General features: G+C 38.4%; 1 protein-coding gene across 9 annotated transcripts in view; it reads right to left on the reverse strand.

The window, feature by feature from the left end:
* Nucleotides 1–19,906, reverse strand: part of DLGAP2 (DLG associated protein 2) — a 463,517-nt gene that overhangs the window by 316,738 nt on the left and 126,873 nt on the right. For 2 of the 9 annotated variants that reach the window (XM_054179981.1, XM_054179975.1), the window contains exon 1: nt 12,395–12,708. The exons of the other annotated variants lie outside the window; for them this stretch is intronic. The gene's annotated coding sequence lies outside the window, so the exon portion shown is untranslated. Of the gene's footprint in view, nt 1–12,394; nt 12,709–19,906 lie in introns of those variants that run through there. 9 annotated transcript variants of the gene reach the window in all.

Raw genomic sequence — 19,906 nt, forward strand, 5'->3', positions numbered from 1 at the left:
AGTGCTCTGAAAGCAATTGGTCTAGCTGTGTGTCAGTGAGGCATTTCTTCTCAGTCGGGAAGATGTTCACTGAGCAGCTGGGGCTGGTTTCCCTCTCAGTCATGAAGGGAAGATTTCCATTCCCTCTTTGTAGGCTGAGGTAAGGATACAGAGCCACAGAGGCTGCTCTGTTGCCCATTTGCTCTCATTTCTACCATGTTTGATGTCACACAATTCCACATTGTGTGGAATTCCACATTGTGTGGAATTGTGTGGACCATATCACAGATAGGGGCATGGGGGGAGGGAAGGCATACATCTTATTGCTTCTGCAAATATATTTTTCCACATACTGAAATGTTTTGGAAATAACTGATCCCCACTCTCAAACCTTAGGTTTCTAACAAAACTACAGAAGACTGGAGCATCTCTCTTATAAAAAGAGGCTGAAATATCTGGGGCTCTGTAGCCTGGAAAAGAGACAACTGAGCAGTGATCTTATCAATGCTCATTAATATCTAAAGGGCTGAGGTCATGAAAATGAGGCTGGCCACTTTTCAGTAGTGCCCAGTGATAGGACAAGGAGTAATGGGTACAAACTAGAACATAGGAGGTTTCACCTGAACTGAAGGAAAAAATTCTTTACTGTGAGGGTGCTGGAGCACTGGAGCAGGCTGCCCAAAGCAGCTGAAGAGCCTCCTTCTCTGGACTTTCAGATTTCACCTGGGCGTGTGCAACCTGATCTAAGTGAACCTGCTTTAGCAGAGGGGTAGGTCCAGATGACCTCTGGAGCTCCCTTCCAACCCTCACCGTTCTGTGGTTCTGTGATAATACTCAAAGGAGTATTTTTATGAACTGAAACACAAAGAAATTTATTGAAATATACATATTTTGGAATAATTCCCTAAAAAATGGGTTTCCACACCTGGAAATTTTCTGTGACAATTTTAAAAATCAATGCAACAAAAACTCCAAAGACATCACAACAAATAGATTATGTCTTTAAAAGGAGAAATTCAGGACAACTTTGACATTTCAGATCGAGGTTTCATTTTCTCCTCTCATGAGAAAAAGGCAGAAGGCAACTGTAGCAAAAGCTCACATTACTGAACTTTCTATTTGGTTTGCCTACACATCATTACCTACACACCATCCATATTACCTAAGGCTCTTTAAATTGCTGGTCCATACTGTGATAATCAGACATATTAAGGACTTTTTATTTTAAACATTTTTAAACCAAAACAAAGCACTGTACTCGACTCAGGTGCCCAGGCACTGGCAGCGAGGGCTGCAGATGGTGGACTCTGTGAGAAGATGCCAAGATTGCCCTTGTCCTGGATACAGCTGAGCCTACAGCCAAGGTAGTGGTGCTTTGGGGATAGTGTCATTTAGAAAGGGCAATAAATGCTGAACAGAAGTGAGGAATGAGGAAGGAAATGAGAGAAACAGCCCTGCAAGCACCAAGGTGAGAGCAGGGGGAGGAGGTGCCCCTACAGCCCATGGAGAGGACCATGGTGGAGCTGCACACTGCAGCCTGTGAAGTACCCATGCAGAAATAAGTTTATCCTGAAGTACTGCAGCCCATGGAAGGACCCCCAAGGGAAGTGGGGATGTGTGAGGAAGAAGGAGCAGCTGACAGCAGCTGTTATAGACTGACCTCAACATCTATTCCACACACCCCTACACCACCTGGGGTGGGAGACACAGAGGAATCAGATATGAAGGAGTGAAGCTGAGCCTGAAAAAGAGGAGGCCAGGGGGAAAATGTTGTTCTTATTTGTCTTTAGTGTCTCACTACATAAACTTATTTTTAATTGGCAATAAATTAGTTTTACACAAGTTGTGTTTGTTTTGCCTGTGATAGCAATTGGTAAGTAACCTCCCTGTATTTATCTCATCCCACAGGCTTCTTCATCTTATTTTCTACTTCATTCTGCTCAGGACAGGGAGTGATAGAGCAGCTGGGTGGGCAGCTGGCCAAGGTCAACCCACTGTAAGCACTGACATCGGAAATACACTGCTCTAGAAATTAAGTGCGGCATGACATCACAGGATATTGAATGGCAGGTGTTGGAAGGGACCAATGATGATCAGCCAGCACCCTATGCTAGAGTAGGAATGCTTAAAGTAAATCATCCAAGAACACGTCCAGGTGGGTTTTGAATGCCTCCAGAGATGGAGACACCAACACCAAATATTTTATTAATTAAATAAAAGCACTGCTTTGAGTCATCAACACAAAAATACATTACAGTTGCAAATGTTTGTATTTATAGCCAAGAGTTACAGAAAAGTTAATAGATAAATGTTTATATGTCATTTATAACAACAATATATGAAGTGATTGCTAAATAGCTTGGTGGAGAATACCTTGCTCCTTGTTCTTTCTGCAAAGTGAAAAGCAGGAAAGCCTTCCCCTGCTTGAGGGGAAATCTAGCAAGATTTTGATAGCAGCATAAGGAAACAGATTTCAATATTCTGCCTAGAAAACTGATTTGGGGAAGAAGCACATTTAACCCCAGAAGTACATCAGTGACAAGTGAAAGAAGAACAACATGAGCAGAGTAAGGGAATGGGCCATTTAGTGCAAATAAGCAATTTAGTCCAAGCTAGCACATAGGGAAATCAAATCAGCTCTCCAGGCTAAGCCTTTAGTTACAGCGATGTAAACTTGGAATAATTTAAACTAATGCCTTGGCAATTCAAAAGATAATCTGCTTCACATAAATGCTAAATCACTAACCCCTCTACCAAACCTTGAAAGAAGATGATCTATAAACACATTCTTATTAATCTCCATAAATCAGTGTTGTCTTGCTGAAAATAAAGAATTTTCAGCTCTCAGTTCAGATTTATGCTTAGTTCTTGGGCAAAGAGCTTACTTTTTTTCCCTGCCTCAGCACCATGTGCTACTCATATCTTATTATTGCAACAGATCTGTCCAATATCTTTTATTTTTGCAATATACTAAGCTCTTCTCTTCATTTAATGTTGCCATTACCGGTGCAACACCACTCCACTTTTTGTTTTATTCTTGTTCTAATAGAGAGAAAATAAAGTTATAAAAAGGTCTCCAGAAAAAGTGTCCGGCTGATTGATGCAAGACTGTTGTAATTCTGAGTTGTCCAGCTCCCTCTTGATGCATAAATGTGTAAGGAAAAGCAAGTGAACTTTAGAGCATGTATTTAAAAAACTTTCCATGAGCATTCTCACTAATATTTTGTCTAACTTGATTTTGAATGTATGAAGAACAGCTAACAGATTCTCCTGGATTCTTAGTTTACCACCTAACACATAACTTTTAGGAGATGCTTTTCACAAGTCAGTAAGGGCCAAGGCTGTAGTTCCAAGCAGCAATGTGTTGAGCAAAAAGAACCACTTTTGTGTCCTCTAGGTAGACATCAGGGTACTCTTACATTCCTACTAGTAAATACCCTGATCATTTAATTGAGGAGATAACCTTTCTCCAAAAAGCAAGTGAAAATCACAGAAACATAATTTTGAATCAGTCTATAGAATTCTCAGTCAAATGTCTGAGTCTATTAATTTTGTAGATTTAGGGAAGCTTTGCTAGGTCCCTACTTCTCTTTACTTGTGCTCATCTTTATTTTATTTCTCTCATGTTCTAATAAAAGTTCTCCGTAAGTGTCCTTCCTTTGAAGACAACAGCTGCTAGCATGGTAATCACAGTGTCCCCTTCTGTGTCAGGAGCAGTAGCTAGGAATCCTGTTCTCAATCATTTTCCTGTTCATGACACATCACAACTGCATGAATTAAGACTACCTAAATTTAAGCATGAAAGCATTTAATTTTTTTTTCAAATGTTTTGTTTGGAGGAACCATTGTACTGATCTCTTTACAGATTTTAATATCTCAGAACAAAATTGAAGCACGTCAGCTTTGCCTGAATTCCCCTGGAGCAGGGGCACAGGTGCCATAGCACGTGACCAGGGCTACGCAGTCCACTAGCCTGCAATTCCAAGGAAATCTCATCTTTTCAAAACCAACTGACTATCCTAAATGGGATTCTTAATGGCACACTACCTAAATGTGCAAGTGCAGCTTCTTTTCATAGTAACCCATTTGAAGACAGTTAAACTTACTTGTTATAACCGTTTAACACAAGTGAAAATTGTAGGCAGCAAAAAGTATATTATTTCACCCTTGGGGGATAGGGAGGAAAATGGTCATATTTTATTCAGAAAGCTGGCACTGCTAAAGAAAAAAACCCAAACAACTATAATGGCTGGTTTCCGGATATCTAACTGCTGATAGAATTTGGAACAGGGATCACTAACCCAGAAATTGTGCCATTAAATGAGCAGCACTCTTTGGAAATAAACTTTTAAATATCTGAGTTGATTTCCAGGTCTGTATAGTACTTGTGGATATGATTTCTCCTCTTTCATTCTCATGCCCAATGCATTAAGCACACATGACAGCTTTCAGGATAGCTGGTTTGCCCAGTGCTTTAAAGCTAAAATACAAGTAATACAAGTAAGAACACAACACTGCACTTCCAAGTACTTCCTTTAGACAATCCTAAACCAAATTTAGCAGTGGCAATATCTTCCATATATTCTCGATTTCAAGACCTTAATTTTTGGAAGCTAGTTTCCCCTTGCTTGACTACCGCTATACTTTTAGGGTTTAAATCTAGAGAACTGGAAAATATGGCTGAAGAGGAGATTTGAAAGTGAGTGCATTAGTGGCTAGGCTCCCTAAGTGCCTTCCCTGATTTTTGCATGCAGAGTCTCTTTCACTAGACTTCTTCAGAGTCCCAGTAAACAGACAGAAGAGAATCAATGGAAATGGCTGCCTTTCTGTGAGGATAATTCCCTCTTCCTCAGCATAGACAAACATTTATGGACACCATCAATGTCATTTCTATCAATTTATGTCAGTAGTGCTTCCCCCTGCACTTTTATCTCAAAGAAGAAAGCTTGCTGCTACCTGGTAAAGTATTATCATTCATACTTTACAGAAGAATGACTTGTAAAGAAACTGCATGACTTTTTAACAATCAAAACTGTTTTTAGCACAGTTATATCTCCACCCTTCACCACAGTGCCTGACAAACTTATCTTGGTCTTTTTTTTTTTTAATCAGAAATAATGTCTATATTCCAGAAGTTTGGGGGGGGGTTCCAAATACCTGATTATTTTACCATTCTATTATCTGCTGTTAATGGCATGAGCATATAGGTGAAATACTTGAGTCTAAGAGATTAATCTGGTAAGAAGCTTTTTGTTACTTTTCTGAAAAAATCATGGATTGGTCCCACAGGGGCCTGGCTTGCAAAGATCAGCATAAACAGTGTCATTACTTGAAGCAATGAAGACTGAAGTATTTAGGAACTGGTTAAATTGCAGCCTTGCATGAGAGTTTGAGGAAGGCTGTTAATTATTCATGTATAAATTAAGAGTGCGGATTTTTGATTTACTTATCAACAGCCTTATTCACTTCAGAATCCTGTCACTACACAATGATTTAGTCTAACATTCACCTATTATTGATCTGGCTATTTAAAATGTAAACAGTTACAGAAAGGGCTTATCTGAGAACTGCCTACCCACATCTGAGCCAGAACTCCAGTCCATCGCAGTGTCAGGCAGGACAGTGACCTGAGTGAGGGAACACACCAGGTGGCTTTCAGCATCCTGCCTGACTTTTGTGACCCATGTTATCCGGCAGTGTCTCAAGAGGAGGCACACGCTACTCTTTCTGCCTCTCTCCCTGGAAGTGTATGTGCTTATGAATAAATTCCTGCCTCTGCTCACATGCAACAGCATTCCTATATGAGACCAAGCATGGGAGACATGAAATCCTAGGAGAACAATATAAATCAGAAGTGAATCTCAAGATTACATTATAATAAATATGCATCTGTTGTTTACTGAAGCACAGGTGCATCCATAAATTCCCATTCTCAGATCAGATACTGAGGGGTTTGATACAAAGAAGTTAGTGTCCTACAGCTTTGTCCTGTCTGGGAATCATGAGAACAATAAGAAGTAGGCACTCACTGCACAACAGGCATGTGAGGGATTCATCAAAGCAGTACTACTACTAGCTGCAAGGGACATCAAATGCATAATGTTGAGATGACACACTCAGTCCTGGGAAAGTTTCCGATGTTAGAAAGGATTTCCCTTTTCTCACAGAGCCCTATCCCAGAGCCCACTAAAAACAAGGGGGAGCTCACGTTCATTTTCATCTAGAGTGCACCTAAACTGTTACTACTACTGCTTTCTTTATAAGGCAATATCGCACTATGAGATACAATGCTAATATTGACACGAATATAGTAAGAACCATGAAGCAATATGAAGGGCTGAACTGGGCCAAAATCAGTAATATTTTAAGAGCATGGCCATAGAACTGCCTTCCAGTGAGGCCTGTGCAGGAAACCTCAACAACACCTAGAAGGCTAAACAATGGTATCACATCCTGTCACTGAGAAGTGTCCTATGTCATCTAACTTCTCCACCACATATTACATCAAAACAATTTATAGCTAAGTAGCTTTACTGGCATTTTTTCTCACAATCCCAGATTTGGATTTTATCTGCATCATCACCCTGTCAAACTTATTTTGACAGCTGCAGTGACAATGCCAAAGACAGGGGTTCATCTTTGTTTCCTGCTCTTAAAACAAGGTCTTGCTCAGACAGTACTTAGTTCCATGAATTCTTCCTCCTTCATTTGCTTTATAGGTGCCACTAGAATGGAAATTTTACTGAAAACCGAGTTGTCCTGTTCTGCTGTAATATTGAAGAGAAACATTCTACCAAAATTGGCTGCAAAAACCTTGCAGATCCTTCTCCCCTCGCAAGAGGCTGCTAATTTATTGTTAATTCAGTCTATTTTACAAATACAACATTTAGATCAGGTAAACTGAGCAAGCTTGTTTACAGATCTTTGGCAGCAAGCCTCAAATTGCACTATTCAACAAGTTATCTGGTGTGCTTTAGAACAGAACTGTGAAATGTTATATTCGAAATAAATGGAACTATGAGCATACACACACACACACACCCCACACCACCCCACACCCCCCAAAAAAAAGGGATATTTTGAAAATGTCTGTTCAGTTTGTCTCTGAGTGTTTCTGAAAAAGCCAGTCTTGTCAAAGCTGTGGTTTGAAGTGTGGTCACAGAGAGAGCCAAGTCAGCACAACTGGGCATACTTTGGCCAGGCAGTGGGAAGGAACAAGTGTCTGCAGGCAGGATATGAACCTAAGCTAAAGGAATAATGAAATAATGCCAAGACTTCAGGTAAAATATAGGGGAAATAAATGCTTAGATGGCAGTTCAGGGCAATAGCACAAATTAATTGTCTAATCGTAAGGTATAATTTAAGCTTTTACTAACAGTATCAAAATATATATGGACCACATATTTATAAGAAAAATACCACTGGCTCCATATAATCAATACAATCAAGAGTCCCTATGAGATTCAGATGGTTAGCCTGCCAATCTTTATGGCATTACAGTATTATTCCTCTTGGTTTAAGATATTTTCTCCTTTCAGCTGCTATTATGCTTGCACAAATGGGAAGAAGCCAAATGATTGCACTGAGGAAACAGTGAGGCTGAATAGATACAAAATGCTGTCAAACACACTGAGCAAACAGAAAAAATATGCCTTTAATTTCCTTTAGTTCTTGCCTATTTCTTCTATCAGTAGGTGGTATGGGGGAATGAAAATAAAACAGAGGCAAGAATGATTTTCCAGGTGACAATACCCCACTTAAAGATCCATTGATAAAATTTTTAAGACTAAAAATGCATTAAGAAAATTAGGATTAAAAAATCACCTCAAGAGGAATGCACACAATATCCTCCAGCTTCTGTGTCCTCTCCCAGGCATGCAGGTGCTGTGAATGGTGAGGGATGTGGAGCTTTGAAGTGTTTAACCCAGGCCTCATCTCTAAAAGGACAGAGCTAGCACAAAGAAGGGCTTTCTAACAATGAGCACCTCCTAGAAAAAGCCTGATTTCCTCAAAATCAGGAACTGAACTGGACCCAGTCCTCAAAGCAGTGATGAGCTCACTGCCCCCTCCAACACCACAGCAAAATTTCTATGGGAGATGAACTACCTCCATTTGGGTTTCCTTGTCATCATGCAGAGGAGAAGCCAGAGTGTTACTGTGGCTATGTGATAAATTAACGTCTGATCACCAACACTCATTTTCCTTTTTGATTCTCTACATTCAAAGCACAGGACTCCACTGAGGTCCTGACAGCAGGGGCATGATGCTACAGATAAGCACACTGCTGCGTAGCCTGAGGATCACTGTATGGATGCCCCCAAAGCCCCATGCTCACCAGCTATGCCAGCTATGCTCTGTTGCAGAAACATTCATCTTGATGTAGCTGGCCTGCCCTTGCTCTCCTCTCTCCACAGGTAAAGCACATGAGGTTTGGGAGCTCTTCCTCTTCGTGAACTGCTGTGAGATTTCTGCCCTGGATCTGATAAGTAAAAAAGCAACCTGGTATTTTCTGACCTGTATTATTATTATTACTATATATTGTCCTTATCATGATCCCAGTTAGGCCAGTTAAGTGTTTTGCCATCAGCTTTAGCAGAAGCATGCTCAAGCCCTAGATATCAAGGATTTGATGATGAAAGATCACCTAGAAAATGAACTGAAATCTATAAAGGGTGCTATTGTTCTAAGTATCAAAAGACAGAGTGGTAAAAACCAGGAGGACAGACCAACACGTGACTGGTTTTGCAGCACTTTACTATACAGATCAGCTAAAACTTGAACCTGTTAACAAATAATTCCTTTCTCAGAAATGACATGGATAAGCACAATTTATTTTGGTGATTTTCTGCCTTGGCTCTCCCTCTCGCTTTCAGTTGATGGGCAACGGTCACCTTTAAATCTTTGACTTGAATACTGAGAGTAATGACGGCTACCACAAATGCTGCATAGCATTTATTAATTGCACACAGTCCCTTTTCAGATGTTAATGGTGGCTATCGTGCAGTTAAACTTTCCTTCAGCAAATAAATTTATGAACTACTATGTAGTTTTCTCTATATTTCACTAAATGCTCCACTGTGAGGGGTGTCTGACAGTAACAGACTTGTTACCCTATTTGTACCTTGGCAATGTACTGCAAAGAGGACTTAATAGCTTGCTAAGCAGGACTATGCTGCTTTCTGTATGCTTTGCTGGTATTCACACTGTCCTATATGTTTTTCAGGCTTTAACATAAATTTTGCAAGCATATCTATCAAAGACAATTAAATTACATGACAGATATAATTCATATCGGACCAATCCATGTAAATCTTTCATTGTTGCAGATATTAATGTTTTATATTACACAATGAGAAACTAAAAGCAATTGAATTTGATTTAGCCACAGGGTCTCTAAGTCAAGGATGCACGGTTTTGTAGATGCTCCAGTCCTTTGCACCAACTTTGAGTAAAATATTTGAGGTAAATATATTTAAAAAAATAATAAAATTGCATGTGGTATTCAAAGAAAAGGAATCTGATGCTCACAGCCCCTGTGCTAGACTAAACTCTTATCAGTGAATAGAAGTTCCTTTTAAAATGGTGTAAAAAGCCAGCTCATTTTCCTTACTACTTTAGAATAATTTATTAGGACTTTAATTTTGAGAGCAACTAGGAAACATAGAAATGTGGCTCCCATAGTCTTTCTTTTATGTGCATGTTCATCTCCCTTTATATTCACACCAGAGACATCTATCTGGTCTCATTTATACTACACTCATGAAACTTGAATGTACAAAAGTCCAGTTATTCAAGATTTCCCCTGATGTACTCCAGCTCAAATCTCAGTCTTTCTCCTCAGAACCAGAACATAATTAATAACTACAGAAACTTAGTGCCATGATGAAGTGGTAAGAGCATAAAATTAAGTTCCTAAGAACAAAAACTCCATGCATATAGATCAAAAAGTTTTTAAAAAGACATGGCTGAGATTTCTAAAATACTGGCAATAATAGAACGCAACAAATAATAAGGAAAATTTATGGAGTATAACTACTATGATGTAATCCATGTTGCAGAGTTGTATGACTGCTGGACATGTAATTCGAAAACTTATTAGATAAAGCAAAAGTGGAACATCATATGCTCTCTGTTATGGTCATTTCTCCTTCTCTATATTTGCTAAACTCATTTAAGAACTGTATATACTGTTCAAAATATAATGGATGGGATGTTTTTATTTATATGCCCTTCAGCATGCTTATTACTCCAATTATGTTGATTATATTTCCTATTCATTTTAAATTATCTTATTATTTTTAAAAAGCTGCTGCCACATCTGCTTCCCTTTAGTGGGAAATTATGAGAGATGCAAAACTGGCAGAAAATTATTCATGCCATTTGTTTGGAAATAAAATTTCAAAATAGTAGGTGGAGGACAAAAAGCAGTGACAGCACAGTCAGTGCTTTATCTTTATTCTCTAAAAGATGCACCCTGCAAACCACTCAATATTTGAAATCTGATCAGCTAAGCTACATAACAGTTGTACGCCTAAATTACAGACCATGTAATTTGGCCTCTACATTCAATATATGCCACTTTCCTTCAGCTTTTGCTTAACATGCATAAATGGAATCTGTGGAAATGTCTTCATTTTTCTAGATCACTTTAAGAGGCATTTACAGTGAAATATCTTCCATGAAACATATTAAGCAAATCTAATTATGCAATTATTACAACAAAATAGCCTTTATTCTGTGGGGTTTTTTTGCAAATGCAAAGGATATTGTCATGCAGAGTGCTGCTGTTTAATATGCTTGCATGCTGAAGTACCTTCACCTGCCTTCCAGCATTTTAAAATAGCATGTTTCATTCAGAAAAGGGTGCCAGTAGCCACCAACTTTGCTAAACACACAGATTTCAAATACCTAGCAAATATTGTTTAACTGTTTTCATGTTTCTGAGGATACATTTAAAAATAGTGCTCTGGGCACTACATGATCATGCTGATCACTTGTTGCTAAATTAAAAGGATGTAGGCTGTCTCAAGTGACAAGGAAACATGACAGATATGGATCTATGAACTAATTATGAGCAAATGCAAGAGCTGATATTAATGCATGCCTGTAAAATAATCACACTGGTACTACAGAAATCAAATTTTCAAACTTCTCCATGGAAGTGAGAAAGCAACTGTAATTACAACTTGTGAATGGGTGACAACCAGCCTTTACTATCCTTGTTCTCATTTCATACAGACCTCACTTTTTTCCCTCCTTTTTGGCTTGGTTCCTGCATGAACTTTTAAAAAGCAAGCTATTTCACTTGAATATCTGAAACCTGTACTGGCAAATACAAGTGTGTTGATCTTTTTGACAGGCACATCCAAAACAAGGAGGGCTAATACTCATGGAAAAAAAAACAAAAACCTTCTATTGTTGAAAAGTTTAAGACATGAGAGGGAAAAAAAATTAGAGAGAATACCTCCCATATCCAACCATTTCAAGCCATCTGAACACTGTTCACTTGGTGCAAAGTTGCCAATTCTAAAAGCAGGATTGAATTAATCTTACTAAAGGGGACCCAGTAACCCAGTGATCCTCCAGACCTCTGCTTAAAGGTAAGCTTCTACATAAAATTCTTACCAAATCTTAACCCTTACTGCACAATTAATGGTAGCAATCCAAAAGAGTGCATGCTGTGTGTGTGATCACAGCACTTTTAAAAAGCTCTTTAAAGAATATTTCTGTTCAATAGCAATTTTGTTAGCAAAATTTCTATAATAAAAAGGCTCCTATCACTGTGTAGTGAATATGTGAGGGGTTTTGCTCTTATCTCATGCAATGCACTTCATAAGGGATACTAGTGAATCTTCTGCACGCTGCATTACAAAGAAAACTGTCTTTTTGTGAGGCATTTTCTCTCCACTGCTTTCACATAAAATAAAGGCTCTTGTGGCTGAATGTATCTGACTGTATTATTAGTCAAAGGAAAACTGAAACCCTTCTACTTTATCTGAATTATAAATCCCCCAAAAGATTCTTGCCTTTCCAATTGTGTTTGCTGTAATAAAGGTTAATATTGAACTGAACTTATCATATTCTAGCATCACATGTTAAGTTCCAAATATGTGAGTGTGATCTGTTATCTTTTTTATTGTGGAAATTAAAGAATAGGGAAAATGTTGGCAATATTATGAAAAATAACAAAGCAAAAGCATTTTACTTAAAGACAGTTCAAACCTATTGCTTTCATGAAGAGGAAAAAAAAAAACAACGCTGGTGCAAAGTACTGGGGGGAGGGAATGGAAGAGCATCTGTTGAAAATTAACTACTTCAATGTTAATTAACACATAATTTTCTACCTGATGAGATGGTGTTGTAGAAAGTATAAATTGAAGGCACAAGAGTAAGAAATGAGTCATCTTTGACTTACCGTATCAAAGACTATTGCTGTATTGCAGTCAGCATCCAAACACAGAGCATGAAGCCTCTCACAGATCAGAAAAAACACACGGCCAGTGAACAAATCAAATTCATTGTAAAAATAAAGGCCAGAGATTATAGTATGTATCCAAGGGTCTGGTTAGTCACAGCTTTGACTAGCCTGCTACAGAGCTCTGCAAAACAAGTATACTGCAGCAGTGTGGCAAGCATAGGATTGCAATGCATGTCCCATATATTCAAGCATAATAGAAAACATGGTCTGGAGCTTATTCCATGTGGAAGTGGGGTTTGTTTTATGCAGGCAGAAAAAAGAGTTGGTTTTTTTCCCCCCATATAATAGAATTAGAAATGAAGATTTCTCTTGATTATTGTACACGATAATTCCCCAGGATATCAATTACATAAAGCAGGTGCCTCTGTCTCCTGTTTCCCAGATAAATGCTTGTAATCTCATTTCACAAATGATCCTATTTAGACAGGAGCCACCTATTGTGATGATATCATTTGCTCTAGTATCCATAAATGGGCAACTTCCTATCAAACGTCATGACCACTGACGACACAAATTTTTATAATATTGAGTGGGCAGGGTGGTTGATGGGGTCCCATCAATCTACAGCAGCTTCTGCTGATGTGATAGCATGAATCTTGCATAATCATCTAAAAGGCTGAAAATGAAGAGAAGCATTAAACCTGTCTAGTGGAGCTCATTCAGAAAAGACACCTAAAGCTGAGGGGAAAAAAAAATCCTAGAGAGGTAATAAAGGCAAATAAAACATAACCATGGAGCAGTGGCACCTTTTCAGATTCCGTTTGCACTCACAAGGACACTGGTAGATATGAACAAAATCACTCTCAGTTAAGTGTAGCTGTCAGTTGCTTTTTAACAAATAATAAAGACTGTATAGCCTCTTTGCTTGCAAATGCAAACTATACATTGACAGCACAAAAGACCAGTGATTTAATGAGGCACAAATTAGCCCAGTCTTCGTGAATATTTTTAGAAATAGCAACTGCTTGTCACAGTCGCTTGGAATATGAACTTAGACTGTTTGAAATCCAGTCTGTTAGACTGGTTTACTTCATGCTCTACTTACACAGATTTAATTTCTCAAATCAGTGTTTTCTCATGAAAAATCATACACTTAAATATACATGTTGGGGAAATGTTATGATACTCAGTTGAAATAAATTACCATCTACCTGCTTTAACACAGAGATCTGAGGAGAGTTGAAGGCAATACAGTGTTCGTTTCCTTTCCCACCCTTTTCCCATGGGACTTGGTTATGCCTGGTGGCTAAAGCAAATTTCTTAAGGACTTTGTATTTAATATTTTTCCTGTCAGATGCTGGCAAGAACTTAAAAAAAAAGGGTTTTAGTTCCCAAAAAATGACCCAAGTGCATTTTTCAACAAGTTTTCCACAAATCATGGTTAACATACTCCTGCTTTGAACAGACTGAGCTGCAGCTAAAGAAATTCCTAATACACAGTCAAAAAGGCATAACATTAGGACCCACCTGCATTGGTGTTTGGACAATGCTTGCCACAACGCCAGTGAAGCTGGGGTTTGGGGGTAAAAAGCTTTAAAGATTAAGAGCACAAAAATCAACAGGACTTTGTATACATTCCCGCTGATGTAATTCTACCACAATAGGCTCCACTTCTCAAAATGGATTGCTTCTATTGTACATGGCCCTTGGTATAACTTGCATTTACTTCACAGTACTTTTAAGGCAGGGACCATCCTTCTCTATTACACACAGAGAGGGGCCCAAAGGCCTGTGGCGCAAATGTTAATAAACGTAACTCTTTCAGAATTGACCACTACCACAGTGACTCACATGAGGTCTAGATGGGGAGAAAGCAAAGTATGAGCACAGCATCCATGGCTCCAAGACACAGCTATACTGTCAATTCAGAAAACTCAGTGGGTTTTCTAAAACCACCCTAAAGAGAAGAAGTCCTTCCTCAGAGATTGAAAACCATGTAGAAAACCATTTAGACATGAGCAGGTGCTTTCTGTCTCCTTCCCTCCTGTGCTCATCTTCAAGGTAACACAAGCTTATCTCCCTAGATATGCTGTCTAGGCAAAAACAAGCACAGCTTTGACTCTGTGGATCATAACCCCTTCATTTCAGTACTGGGTAGAAGTAGAGAAGCATATACTCTGTGTGTCCAGATGGTATAAATATTTTCCATGTGTTTCCATGACAAAAGATAAAGATAACACAAGAAACAGTTAGAAAGTAGAAGCATGTGTGAGTGTAAATGAGATTGATGGTCCAGAAGTTTCTCTCTTGGCTATACAACAGATGAGGAATGAAGAAAAAAAAAAAAAAAAAAGGAGAGAGAGAGGCAGAAAAGAGCTAAAAAGAATATTCATCACTGCTCTATCAAATTCAGTCTTGCCTTGGGAAACGCCAAATGTCAGATTTTCTTGGTAATGTACAAAGGCTTTTAAGGCTGTTCCAGGATGTAGTAGGAAAGCATGCATTTTCTTAGAACAATATCTTTTTCAGCATCTGAGCCCAAGGATGTCACCACTCTTCCTTAACCTAGTTTTGAGTTTACTAAGCACACAGTGGTAAGCTTAGAGCACAGCTTTCCCATGCAGATGTTAAATGTGGTTCGGTGGAAAATAGCCTGATGGTTCCATCTTTGATTAATGGCCTCTAGGCTGTATAAGAAATAGTGCTAAAAACAACAGACTATAATTTACAAGTGGTCCTCATTTGTGCAGGGAGATACTGTGAAAACATTCCCCAGGAGTGGCCTGAAGGATTGTACTGAAAGAACAAGTTACTCCAGCGCAACCACAATGTCTAATGTTAAGCAAGTAAACACTGGACATCTGCAAAACTGTAGGTCATACAATAGAGTACATTATTGATGTATTTGCTTTACATTTGGATCATTAAAGAAATATATATATATCTCTTAACAAGTAAGTCTAAAAATGTATGAACCACCTTCAAAATTCCCTCTGGTCTTCCATTTATTAAGCTTCTTCTCTCCAACATACATGGAAACAAATCTCTCCAGGCATTAGAGCCAGACTATAAATCTGCACATTCATGGGCAGAGAATAAGCAAAATGGTTCTTCTTTAAAATTTCTAGATTTTCCACTAATTAGAATTCAAACCTAAGTCATGAAACACTAGTGGATTATTGAAAATACACTCTGAAAGGTAGGAGCCAGAAAGATACCGCCTTCTAAAATACCTAGTTATGTTTTAGTAGATGGTGTCTTTCAAGTTGAAACAGAAGGATCAGCTTCATTTGAATAAGCCTGTCTGCTGATTCAAGTAGCAAAACCCCCTGACATCTCCAGTGTCACTGTAACTAATATTAATTAGTGGGGAAACACATAACCAACAAAAGCTTACACTTAAAAAAAATTCAATGCTCTCCTCTCAAACTGCAACCAACCACCACCACCACCAAAAAAAAACTTAATTCATGTTATCTTTCTTCAGAAACAGAGTAGGAGAATGGTTAGTGCACATTGTATCACGCTGCCTTTAATTGTGTTACTCTAGTCATCCCATGTGTGTGTCAACTAACAAGGACCATACATACTATGACAATGAAAAGCTTTATCAGAACTTGCACCTCCACTTGTTTATACAGCAAATAAACAGGAAAATTAAGCGAGGGTCTTGGACAAGGAAATTTTAGTCTGCTATCCTTTTTAATGTTTGCAGCCAGGATTAGAAATGCTAAGGGCCAAAGAGTGCATCCTCCTCCTTTTAGCCAGGTCTACTTGTGTCTATAGACCTCTTTGAGGAGCTGAACCTAACTAATAGGGCACAGCGGACAGGCATTACTGCAAGATGCATCACACTGCCATACTCAAAGATTGTTCCTTATGTCCCTGTGAGATTCATCACTGCTGCTTTTTCAACAAGGCCACTGATAACTTCAAAGGGGGATTTCAGCCTCATAAGGCCAAATGTAATTTTTCATAATACAATAATGAAGATGAAGAATAATCTACAGTTTTTAATTGCTTGTCAAAATCCTATTGCTTAACAAAAACCTAGAAATCTCTATTGCCAATATCATAGCTAAATAAATCCTTAAGAATAACAATCATGATAAATTATTACTTAATAGCTAAAACAATCAGGAAAAAGCTGTTCATAAGCTCATTTCTATGCTACCAGCTGCAATGCTGGTATCCCAAAGAAAACATGACTGTTCATTTTAATTTCACACTCCATTAGGAATACAGGTGTAAAAAAACTCTACCAAATAAAAAGTGACATGTTCTGATGGGAAAACACATAATTTTCATTTCCATATCAATATTAAAATAATTGAGAGCAGAAACATTTAAAGTTTTTTTAACATGGGTTTTGCTTTGTTTTTTGAAGCCTGGTTAGCTCCATTATTGATTGATAAGGGATGACCATGCTTTGCATCTTGTGATGCTCATGAATAAATCACCATTCTTTGGGAGATTGGAAGAAATTGTGAAAAAGTTCTGTCTGATGTGACTCTGCTTTTGAAATGGTGCATTTTACTAACTCCTTTTCTTTTCAGTGGAACTCCTTGCTGCTTTGAAAGGGAGATGTGTTGAAATACTTACAGTCCAAAGGTTTGGGCAAAAAGCTGTTTAGCAAAAGCACTACCTAAATACTCTCTTCTACTGTAGACCTCAATACTGTAGGTGGTAGAAAGAGCCAAATGTCAGATGGTTGGCAGGCTTCATTCTCATAGCCCATAAATTTAACACTTAGAGCACTTTGGATCAGGATTCTCTATAAATTACAGCTATTGTGACAAAGCATTCCCATTGGCAGATAGGTGATTTATGGAGATAGTGAGTGTTCTTCACTGAAAATCAGAGCTATAAAACAGTCCTAACTTTGACCAGCAAAGCTGTGATACAGTCGTACCCATATGACACTGAAAATGAAATCTCTTGCTGGTTAAGATGTCAGAAAATCTGATACTACTAAGGTAGAAGATGCATCTGAGAGCAGGACAGCTTTGTGAATGACAATTCTTTACTCGTTTGGAGGCACGACTGCAAAAATCTTTTGGCTACCCTTCAATGGAAGCACTGAAGAATGGCAATAACAATAACAAAGAGAAAGACAACACTGAAAGACCACATACCAGTAACACACAAACCATTAAGGCCTTCCTTAAAAAACAATGAGATTGCTTCAAGTAGTTCACATTTTTCTTCTCACCAACATCTCCAGAGGGCTTCATTTAGAGGTTCCTACTAGCCTACCATGTCTTTCTTCCTTTTTAGATCCTCCAGCCTTTTCTTTGCTTTTGCATTCTCGGCTTGTACCCGAGAACTTGGTATATCAAAATGATTATGGGGAAAAAAATAAACAGTGAAAACTTGCTCTCCCTGTGGAGATGTGTAAGCTTACAGCAGTTAAGAAGTGCCTCAACATTGCGCTATTACATTTTAACAGACTTTCTAAGAGGGATGATATTTTTACCAAGCCTACATACATTTTTCTCAGGTGACACTGCCTCAGAAACCACTGGCCTGAGAATGTCAGTGTAAAATTTCTGAGCCTTTCTTGTTTTGAGTAAAATTAGTTACCAGTGACTCATGATAAATGACTGGCTTCTGTCTTTTATCTTTTTGTTTCCTGATCTATGTCCTATGACAAATACAGTTTTCTTCACTTGCAATCTTGCATTCCTTGCCCTGACTTCCCCTTCCTCTTTCTCCTTTCCAGTTTTCTAAGTTCAAATTGACGATCAAGTTATGACAGACAATCTTTTCCTATCTGGTTTTTAATTTTACACATTCCTCATGTCTTTGGAGGATGGCCAGTAGACTTTATCACAAAACTGAAGATGCTGCTCTAAGAAACTATGGAAAAAAACAATGCAAAGGAAGGATTTTAATAGGTCCGAAGCATGATCAGGTACTTATTAAATCTCACATCCAGGAATCTGATCTCCTTTGATAAGATGAAGATCCTGGGAGTATAATTATGTTGTCAGTTTGTAAATGTGACTAACAGTCACATTTAAGAGAAAAACATTGGGACAGGACTACAGGCTTATGACATGCTCATGTCAGTTCTGTGCAAGGTGGGGAAATACATGCATGTTCTCTTTATCTGGAACCTCCCCTTCACACCTGACTTCAGTGACCAGAAATGACAGTAACACCATTCAAAATGTGAAGATAGCAAAGGCAAGGACTGGAATGCCTTGGTTTGTGGTTTTAGGTCTTAAACAGTGTAAATGCTTGCTTGTTTGGACAGGGCACTGTAAATAACCAAAACCAGTTTGGTCTTCCTTGTTAGGGAACTCAAACATGGGCAAACTGTCTTTTATACATGTGTCAGATCTGTCCTGCAAAAAGCTTGCTACCATATATGCTTAGCCATAGGTGCTAGAATTAATAAGATATTGATCTGTACTGCAACTACCAAGATCAAGGTTCTGCTTGAAGCTTACCCAGTCACACAGTTTGAAGTGAAAAAAACTTATAAATTAAATTGTTATGTCTGAATTCCTGAAAATTAAGATTTCCTTTACTTACTTTTGTATTGACTTTAATTATTTTTATGTCTTTAAAAAAATTAAAAAGGAAAGGAAAGGACAAGGAAAAGGACAAGGATGAGGACAAGGAGAGAAAAATAACTGGAAAGATGTAGTCTTCACAAGCTGAACTTCTGCTTGTAGAAAAGGAAAGGAGGATCCAAGGTTTTAGCCCAATGCATATGAAGAGTATGAATTGAAGAACTGGCTTTGTACAAGAAACCAAGGAGAAAGTACCAGGGAAAAGCAAATGCAATAATCTGGGGAAGAGTGACTTGCACCAGAAGCTGCAGAGAGCTTGAAAGCTTTGTTGGGGACTGAGGAACCTGAAAGAGGCAACTCACACATGGGAGACTCCAGGTGAAACCACTATGTCCAAGTCACAGCCAGAAGTAGACAGCCTACAAGTTCTCATTAATATATCTTGGCTATTTGTTAATAACAACAACATAATTTTGATTGTCTGGTGTATAAATAATATTTTGCTTCACATAATCTATGCTTTGCACCTCCAATATGCAAATATGACTACTATGTAAGGCCAATATTCAAGGTGTGCTGTGCTGCAACAGCTGGAGTTTGGACCTTTTCAAGTCAAAATGTAGCTGATATACAGTGATATGAGATGACAAACTTTGTTCTGAAGGTGAAACAAAGTCAAGATCTGTAACCTCAAATGCTGCCATGAGACAAAACAGTCATCTTCTGGCCATATCTCATCAAAGGCACAAGCACTAATCCATTTCCAGGCATCACAGCTCATAAACTCAGAACTATTATGGACTCAATAAAGTCAATCAATACATTAGTTAAGGGAGATGGAATGATTTAGCACTTGGGGAAAAAAATATAGGGCTCAGTATCTTTCATTGCTGGTTTTGAGCATCTTGGCGTAACAAATTTAAAGAAAACTAAGTTCAGACTGACACCCATGCCTTGGTACATTCACATGAAATAGAATCAGGAATAC

Source organism: Dryobates pubescens, chromosome 3 (genome assembly GCF_014839835.1).
Source record: "Dryobates pubescens isolate bDryPub1 chromosome 3, bDryPub1.pri, whole genome shotgun sequence".
NCBI classification, from domain to species: domain Eukaryota; kingdom Metazoa; phylum Chordata; class Aves; order Piciformes; family Picidae; genus Dryobates; species Dryobates pubescens.